Genomic DNA, 9,922 nt, shown 5'->3' with positions numbered 1-9,922 from the left:
GGTCTACTTCTTAGTTTTATTCTGCAAATTTTGAGACAATTGGCAATTAAAGAGTAAAACTGTTTATTTTCATAAAGAAAAATAAGATATGTATTGCATTATGTAGATCGTTTTAAAAAATACTATATTTGTGTTTGTTTCAATTTTTAAGCTAAACCGTTTTAGGAGAGATAACCCAAACAGTTATTTTTTTTATAACGGAATGTTTTAATAATTTCAATTTTTTAACTTGTAGCATGAAAACAAGTTCGATGACACCATTTTTTTTTATTTTCTTAAACCATATTATAAAACCTTACTACTTATATTTTCTTCTATAAATTTTGTTAGTCATGATAGACTAGTTTAAACACTTAGAACAACTGGAGTCAGTGATTTATTTTGTGACAATATAACGAATATGAACAATAATACAGAGCTTTGTGTAAAGGGAAACAAAGATTCGATGAAAGAAAACTTAACCTTTTACATAGGGGTTCGACAGGGGATAATTTTAGCCCGCCGTATTTATTTTGTTTATTAATGATCTGCTTGACTGTTTTCATAAGTAAGGTAAACTTGCTATTTTAAATTTTTTACAGCTGAATTGCTTATTGTATGCAGATGACTTAAAATTAATGTCAGAAACAGCTAATGGTTTACATATATGCACTGATAAATTAATAATTACTGTGAGATATGGGGGTTCCAAATAGATATAAAAAAAATATAATCAGTATTTAACAATGCAGAAAAGCTGCATGATAACACATTATTGTTAATAATGTGTATACTGAAAGGGCTATGGACTATTAATATTTCGAAATATAATTAAGTGCAAGTGGAAGCTTTTTTTAGAGTTTTCAGAAGATTTATGAAAGGGGGGATTGAAAGCCTTTTAAAAATTTTTTAATATGCAGATAACAAATAGAAAGAAGCATATATACAGGTCTTCAAGTGGAGAAGATTATTTGTAAGTTATGCATCATTAAAGTCGAAGATGATCTTCATTTTCTTCTTGAGTTCACTGGTTTGGAAAATAAAAGATCAAGTTATGTAAATGAAATTAAAAGTGATAACAGTTTTTAGATTTTTGTTGTTGTTTGATAGTAAAAATAATCAATGTAAGTAATAATAAGTAATAATAATGTCATCGATTGTATGTGATTGAACTTGATTGTTGACCTAATTACTGGACATCATAATAGAGGGGCCTGATGGGGGGGGTCTCATCACGATTCACGAGTTGATTTTTTTGTCAATCACGATTCACAGAAAATAAATTTCCATGATCACGGATCACGAAAATATAAAAAAAAATAAATCTGTAGAAAAACGGATCACGATAGCGAAAATGCGCCGATCACGAAGAACGAAAATAACCCATCAGGCCCCTCATAATAAATCATGATATACTTTTAGTGTATTTTATTGTGCCTTTCTCGTTAGAAAACTTTTATACAAGAATAACGTGGAACAAACACGACAAGTTGTTTTGAACTAACTCAGTACTTTTGACCAGTTGATTTTTTTTCCGATACAAAGCAGAAAAAAAAAACATCTTACAAAAACACAGACCTCACTTAGAAGGGTATTCATACATCCCTAACAACAAAAGACACAAAGCACAGATCTGATAGTACTGGCAGTTACTTACAGCTAGTGCAAAGCCAATAACAACTAATAAAAGAAATCATGTATCTAAGACTCAGTATTTTTTTATCAGTTGAATTTTATTTTCAAAGCATTTATATTTACTGAGATAGAGACATTATCATACTCACCCCCATGTGGTGGTGGTGGTGGAGGTGGAGGCGGTGGTGGTGGTGGTGGTGGTGGTGGCGGCGGTGGAGCACCGATATTAATACACATCTTGCCACATCCTGTTGATGAAGCAAATGGACAGCAAACTTGACCTGGAAAAGACGTGAACTTTAAATTGGTAATTTGTAGTTGACAAACATTATTAAACAATACTTAATTGATTTGCATATCTATAAATAATTGAATGTGATTAGTCTTTTCGGATAGTGTTCGTTAGTTTACACTTCGATAAACTATGTTTCTGGAACTATTCGTAGCCTATGTGTAAATACTGTACGTGTTCATTTCACTGTGATATATTCATACGCGATACAAATTAATGAAATCCTAGGGGTTTGAAGAAAGGTGAAATTGATAGACAAATAGCCAATATTTTAGTTGGAAACTATTAGAATATAAAAAAAATTCTAAGGTTCTTGATGTGTAAACTGGGCAACAGACTCACAAAATGTACATACAAGTCTGTCAGACTTTCATTTATTTTGTGAGTTAATCGGTCCAAGTTTACACATCAATAACCTCTAGAAAAAATGTTTGAAAACCTAAATTGAAATTTCTGTTGATGGTCACGCGAAGTTTACTTTGAGATATAAATATCATAGATGAGGAATTTCAGACACCCAAAGAAGAAAATTACAAAATCTGATTCAGAAGGCTCCTGTTTGATTGGTCGATTGTCTGAGCTGTCCTCGGGTGAAGTTATTGGACGTTAAATGAAGGTGAGATTTCATAATTCTCAAAATTAAACAATTTTACCATATTCTAAAATGGCTTTACTTTTTCATTATCATTGATATATCAACCAGTCCCTCTTTTCCACTCTTGGTTTTTTCTAATTTGTTGCATGGCAGTTTAATTTTGATGCAAACACAAGCAACGGATCTAGCCTGCACTCATGACTCATCTATTCATTAATTACATAGTTCAACTTTCCATATTTCATATTTAGTTCCGAAGATTTAAAATTAAAATGCTCATTTACTACAATATCATATCAGGCAAATATATTTTGTTTTTATTGAATAAGAATTTTTTACACTCAGTTCGATTAGCTAAGTGTGCAGGAAAAATATACTGCAAACCCACAAATTAATGCTATCAAAATATACCATTTTCCTTGGCTCTGTTATGTTGCTTCATCCGTGTTTTCTATGCTCACCAAAGTGTGAACACGCTTTGCATAAGCTACTTACGGTTGTTGTTTAACGTAATTTGATATTCTGGCAATTGATCGAAACTCGATGAGTTAGTTCAATGACCGAGCTTAAAATCAACATAATCGTCGAGTTCAATGACCGGGCTTGAAATCAACATAATCGTCGAGTAAACCTTTCTTATAATGATTTATTCATATATTACTTTTATAATTTTTTATGATCGGTTTTTACCAACATATTCAATACTTATAGACACAAATAAAACGGGTAAATTTTAATAAGAAAAACATCAAATGGGTTGAAAAAATATTAGAAGACGAATAAATATTTCAAAGTAGTTTATACTAAGTACATGTGAATTTTGAGTAAATGTTTAATACAATTCATTTGAAACTGTAATTCAAGGATGCTCGCTACTCGGTTTCAAAATAATAAACTTTTTAATACACTATTATGAATTGATAGTATATAAATAAAGGAATTTGAAAAGCTAAAAAAAACATAAGGGTGCGTGTTCTTGTTTCTAAGATATAAGTCATTGAAAATTTGGCGGGAAATGATTCTCTCTAGACTTTTCATACATGTAACATTGGCGCCTTTTTTCTTTCAAAAACTATGAAAAAATAGCAAGTTTTATACGATTTTCAAATATGGCTTTCAACCTATATGTAATAAAAATATGAAAAGAAAATTAGGGGTTTGCGGGCAAAATGTTTTAATGGCACTTCATGGATAAAACCAGAGGATTTTGAATATCTGGCAAAAATTCAAAACAAGAGTAGCGAACATCCTTAAGGAAAACAAACGATGATCATTTGTAGAATGTATGAACATGTATGTCCAGTTCGCTTACCTTTCGGACAATAATTCAAATGGCCACATTTATTCGTAAATAAAGCTGAACATTTGTAAGTTTGTATCTCAGGACATCGGGGGACTTTATATGGGGTTGTTGCCTGAAAGAAAGAAAATAAAAGGCTTTACGTTTTAAACAGATATACATTGCATCAATATCATAAACTTGTTATCAATTCAAATCTTTATCAAATCGGCAAAACAACATCGAATTAGCCCATCTCCCCCGTGGGTACCCCATGGTTTAACATTTGATCCCAGTTTCTCCGAAAGGTGGGGAACAACTTTCCAACAAGCGTATGATTGACTGTTCAGGATGTGTAAATACGCAGCCACGTCAGGTCGGTTAAATCGATGGAGAGTGTATGGAGAGTGTAACGCTTTCTGCATGTTAAAGAACCATTTCAACAAATCTTTAAGGGTTGCGTCAGAGACATATATATGTCTCTGGTTGCGTATATTGCCTACCGCATACCGAAATTGCTGCCCCTGTTTAACAAGCCCTCAATTTAAAGTTGCGCTCAAATTTTCCCGCCTCTGATCTTGATCGACACACATTAAAGACTCACTATTTAATATAATATGTTCTTGCCTTGAATATAAATGTAATATTTGTCACTAGACGCTAGGCAAACACTAGTCATTCAATCAAATACGTGGCATATGGATACGCATGCACACAGGGTCTTCAGATTTTCTTTATATACAGAATTAGTAGAAGAAATATTCTCCCAAAAAAAGTTATTGGTACCAATATAAAATTTCTTGATAACGAATTTACTTGAAAATCTTTCGAATTTCAAAACAATGAACTACTTTCACTTCGTTCCTTTACTCTTGTACATTGTACCCGTGGTATTGAAATCATAATTTAAAAAAAAATAGAAAATGTGGAAGAATTGCCAATGAGACAACTCTTCACCAGAACCAATTATCATAGAAATTAACAATTAAAGGTCAAAGTACGACCTTCAACAGTGAGAAAAATTAAACCCATACAGCTTAGTAAGTTATTAAAGTCCCTGAATTAACAAGTGTAATGTATTTGCTTACCACAATTGATTTCCAAACGCCAAATACGAAAAATATAAATAAATATCTAGCCATATCTGGTCAGGTCTAGTGCATCATATCCTCTGAATTAATGAGGGAGAAAATATAATATATATATAATATTATATCAATTCTAATAAAATATTTCAATCTACGAGAAGGTTAATCCTACTTATGGCTATTGTAACAGATATTTACATAATTATTGCATACTTATTCATTAAATCGCCATACTATAAAGGTATTTATTTCTTATATGATTTTGTAAAAAGGATATTTTTCGCTCGAAACACAAGAACAATATATTTTCTGTTGGTTAATTTGGTGTATGTGAAATTAGCGGCTTGTTCGCTATTCGACATTCAATATCCAATCGACTGCTACAGTCGGTTCGATAATCATATTGTCTCACTTAAATTGATAAACAAGTTGATTTTCGATAAAATAAAAAATGACAATCACATTTAAAAGGAGTTAAAAGAGATAAACCTTTGAGCAAATCACAATTTTCGTTTTTAAAATTTCTAGATTTTTTCAACAAAACGCAATGGTAAATGAACTTTTTTAAAACATGTTATTTCCAATATGCAAAACCGAACGGATACTCTAGTGACATGTGAAAATATAAATAGATATATCCTATGAAAATCCCCCTCCACACAAAAAGGATATTTTTGAAACTTTGTCTTTTCGATATCTACGGAGGACTTAAAGTACCAGTTTGATATTCAAAATATTTTGCAAAAGTCTTATAATGAAGTATCCTTTTGATAGTATTAATATATATGGCTAGCCAAAACTGCAACCTAAATTGTATAGAAATTGAAAGATCAGGAAGGTATCGTAGTCATCTAAGCGGTCCCCGGTAATCGGTTGCAATATATCTGACGCATCCGGTCTTTTCTGTTGAATCTCGTTCATTCATGATAGTCAGAGAGATTTTGAAAATCTCGAACCCCATATGAAATTTACTGACCCCATATATCTACTATATATATATTAGGTCACTAGCACACTATGTACCGAATTTATCTTACCGACTATCTTAACATGTGGCATTTAGACTAGTGGTCTATCAAAGTGATCAAGAACCTACTTCTATTGGTCTATACAAAAACAAATGCCAACAATAACAACTTATTAGCTTTTAATGTGTTTTCTGCATTTATTTTAATCGTTCATCATCAATTTCTTCCTCTGTTGAAAACTTTCAGATTTTTCCCCAACGCCGTGTTGTTTTTACAAAGGGACGTAACACCACTATAACCGTGTATTGAAATATATATGAACTATACACGGTCTCCACACGGTTGCTTTTAACCAATATATATTCCTAGAAATGCAAAAGAGGTGAGATAATGAGCAATATCGTAATTTTGAGTTAAATGTTTGAACAAAAATAGTATTAAACAAATTGAGGAAGATGTATTTAAGGTGGTACCCAACACCTTGACTAATATTAATTTGGCTCGTTTAATTTTCATAAAATTTTGACAAAATGTTTACTTTGACCCTTTGACAAAAATATAAAAATTTCAAAAAATTTGAACCAACCACTTTATCAGAAAAATTTCGTTGGTTATATAGCAGTTTGACAAACACTAATTTTGATCATTGAGAAGCTTAATATTTCCTTAACAATACAACGTAATTAAAACGTTTAGTTGATTTTTACAGAGTTATCTCCCTGTAGTGTTAGGTACCACCTTAATAAGAGTACAAGAGTTGCTGCTTATGCAGATGGAAGTAAATTGAGGACTTACACATTATTTACAAAAAATTATTGTACTGAAATTTATTTGAAAAATATTCTGTCAATTAAACACATAAGTGCTTTTGCACGATTTAGATGTGGGGTAGCTCCCCTAAAAATCGAAACTAAAAGTTATGAAAGAAAGGAAGTTCACGAGAGGACATGTTTTAACTGCAGCTTTATTATTGAAGATGAACTGCATGTCATTTTAAAATGCCCGTTATATGTAGATTTAAGACAAATCATGATACACGAAGCTATACGTTTTAATGAAAGTTTTAACCTACTACCAGATAGTGAAAAAGGTATATTTCTATTTAATAATGAGAATGTTGCTACTGTAGTTGCCAAAACCGGCAACAAGATTTTATGGAGAATAAACAGTATTTTATTTCACTAGTTTTAAAAGAAACTAAAATGTTTTACATTCATGTAGTATAAATGGACATTGTAAATTTCAAATGTAAATGTGTAAAAGTGTATATATGTGTATATTGTGTCTTAAAAATCTCTCATAAATCTTTTTAAGATTGGTGCATACATTGCAAATGTTTATTGTGTTATTGTGTTATTCTGTGAATCTTGTTTTTATATATGTTTGTATGTGGTGAGACTATAATAAAATATTGAATCTGAATCTGAATCTAGTAAAGTGACACCTGAAGTTCCCCCGTACATATGGAAAAGGTCGCGTGGTCATCAACGAAAATTTATGTTTTCTGTCTGAAAAAGATTTCTATCGTTTCATTTCTTCATATCGTTTCAAGAACTTTTTAAAACGTATCCCGTTTTTATTATTTTACTGAGAAATTTTGAATATCAAACCGGCTGCTGGCAGTCAGTTGGATATTGAATATCGAATAACGAATAACGATTCGGCCGCTAACTTCACATACATGTTAATTTGCACTTTTAGTTTTATAAATAACATGAGTTGAACTTAATTGAGGTTCTGGACTTGTGTAGGGGTGTTGAGTCTTAATTTTTGCATTCTTTAATTTTTGGACAAATTGTCTCTATTCTTTTTTCTTTAGTTTTTTGTCAATTATTCTCCATTCTTTGTACTTTAGCACCTCATTATTTAATTTCTATCCATTGATGTTTTAGCCCATTTACTCTATTTTTTTTCTATTTTTCGTTTCCTTAATTTTTTCTCTATTCTGTACACCCCATCCTAACCCTCATTATGAAGTGATGCTTTGTTTGTCATTTTTTATGTTATTTCTCTCGCGTTAGGATTATAAACTATATATAGAGGTATAAAATTGCGCGGTTTTGTGAAAGAAAAAAACTGGTATCAATCGTGAAAAAAGTATTTCTCATGACAAATAGTTCCAGTCTTTTCCACAGAAATTTGAAACATGACAATAAGCACGAACGTCTCAATATCCTATTTGCATATTTCCAACTTTAGACTCTTGACCATATAACTTTTGACAGATTACTTACTCTGTGGTAGGACATTCTGGTACTCGGTCAAGTAAGAACAACACAAAAAAGTACCGAGTACCAGAAAGTTTATCACATAGTACGTATCCTTGCGAAAAATTATATACTCCGCAGTCAAAAGTCGGTAATATAAAAAAGTTTATGAGGGAAAGACGTGTTATTAAAAAAATCGAACTACTTTGAAATTCATGAGAAATAAATGTTTAACATGTGTCCATAAAAAGACTTTAACTGTACCTTTAAAAATATTTCTTTCATATTAAAGCTTCCTTATTTCGTGACTGGATTATGAATTGAAAAAAAAAAACTTTGATTGTTCAAATTTTTAATTAAACATTAGGCAATTGGTTGCAAGTTTTTACTAACGTTGCAACTCCGTTACTCAACGTTAATCTTAGTCGGTTTTCGCTCTTTTATTCAGGATCATCTAAGTTTAAAAGGCTTTTCAATTTTACAAATTTAACTTTCAAACTTTTAGTTTCAAACAAACCGGATGAAGCGCGTTCAAGAAAGCGTTCCCGATTATTATTTTTAACTGTCTATAAATAGCAAGTTCATAAATTACGTAATTGCACTTAGGCTTAAGTTCCAACTTCCTATCTCAAACTTCACCATTGGTGGGTCTTCATGCTCTGTTTGTTTATTTAGGTTACATGCTCTCGACTGTTTCGTTTTTTATTATTATCTACAATTGGAGTCTTAACCTTACTTAATAAAGGATAAAATTGCAGAAGCAGGTACCGGTGTCGTTAGCATGGTAATTATGAATTCTACCATGCTTAAAACAATGTTCCGAATGGACAACGTCGATATTACATGAGCGAAATCTCCCAAACGTGTGGGTTGTTGAGTCAGAGCTCACAAACATGTCGTTAGTTGCTATCTGTCATATATATTTTCCTTTACATTTGTTGTTGTCATATAAATCTGACCGTTGGGTTCCTCTTTTAAGTTGTTTTATGAGCTATACGAAGGGTGTATATGTGGATCAGGATTCACTTAACATTCAAAGCATCGGAGATAACCCAGGGTTTTCGGTGGAGTTCGTGGTGTCCATTTTGTTTAGTTTTGAAGAATGTTGATGGTCTTTTTATCAATTTATTTTTTAGTTTTCATCGCCATGTTCTTTTCGGTTAATTTTTCGACTAGGCATTTTGTTTGCCCCTTTGGTGCATTCCGTGCTTTTTTTTTGTCGTATTTTGTCATGCCGGGACCTGGTATTGAATACTACATGGTATGGGTATAACTTATTGTAGACATGATCAAACAGTGACCTGTAGTTTTCACATCTGTGTCCTTGGTCTTTTTTGATAGTTTTCTCATTCACATTAAATATTTCTAATTTCATATTTAGCTTTCATTTCTAAAAGTACCTACATCAGGGTTTTTCTCTACGTAATTGATCGAGAATTTAAAACATCAGTCGCCTGCTAGAATTGAAATCGATTATTACTAAGAAGGTTAACAAAGTAATCGCTATGTCGTATCACATTTAAATAAATATACACCATTAACGTTATAAACACATAAAAAACATCGGAACATATTATCTGACTTAGTTCAAAATGGTTTCCTTTGACTGACAACTTGAGTAAAACACATACCGTTTAGTCCGCTATAAGTTGCCTTGACATGACAAAGTGAGAAACATTCAAACGAGAAAACCTAAGGCCTGATTTATGACAAAACAATACACGTAACACAAATATGCCAGACAACAAAGAACGTCAATTGCTGAATTACAGACTCCTGATTAAGGAAAGGCACATACAGAGTATCACAGGATTAAACATGTTTGTTTGAAGGACGTGTATTCAACAGACACTAGGCAACCCTATGATATCCAATTGCG

The 9,922-nt window shown here is 31.7% G+C and overlaps 1 long non-coding RNA gene across 1 annotated transcript; it reads right to left on the bottom strand.

The window, feature by feature from the left end:
- Positions 1 to 1,805: 1,805 nt before the first annotated feature.
- On the bottom strand, positions 1,806 to 4,944 carry LOC127721217 (uncharacterized). Its single transcript, XR_007991077.1, has 3 exons — positions 4,869 to 4,944; positions 3,814 to 3,916; positions 1,806 to 1,895 (listed from the first exon to the last, which is right to left on the bottom strand). It is a non-coding gene; the product is annotated as an uncharacterized LOC127721217 (long non-coding RNA).
- Positions 4,945 to 9,922: the final 4,978 nt, after the last annotated feature.

This window comes from Mytilus californianus, unplaced genomic scaffold (assembly GCF_021869535.1).
Source record: "Mytilus californianus isolate M0D057914Y unplaced genomic scaffold, xbMytCali1.0.p SCAF_12, whole genome shotgun sequence".
Lineage (NCBI taxonomy): Eukaryota > Metazoa > Mollusca > Bivalvia > Mytilida > Mytilidae > Mytilus > Mytilus californianus.
Note: the sequence above shows the minus strand (reverse complement) of the source record. Positions and strands in the feature narration are given on the sequence as shown.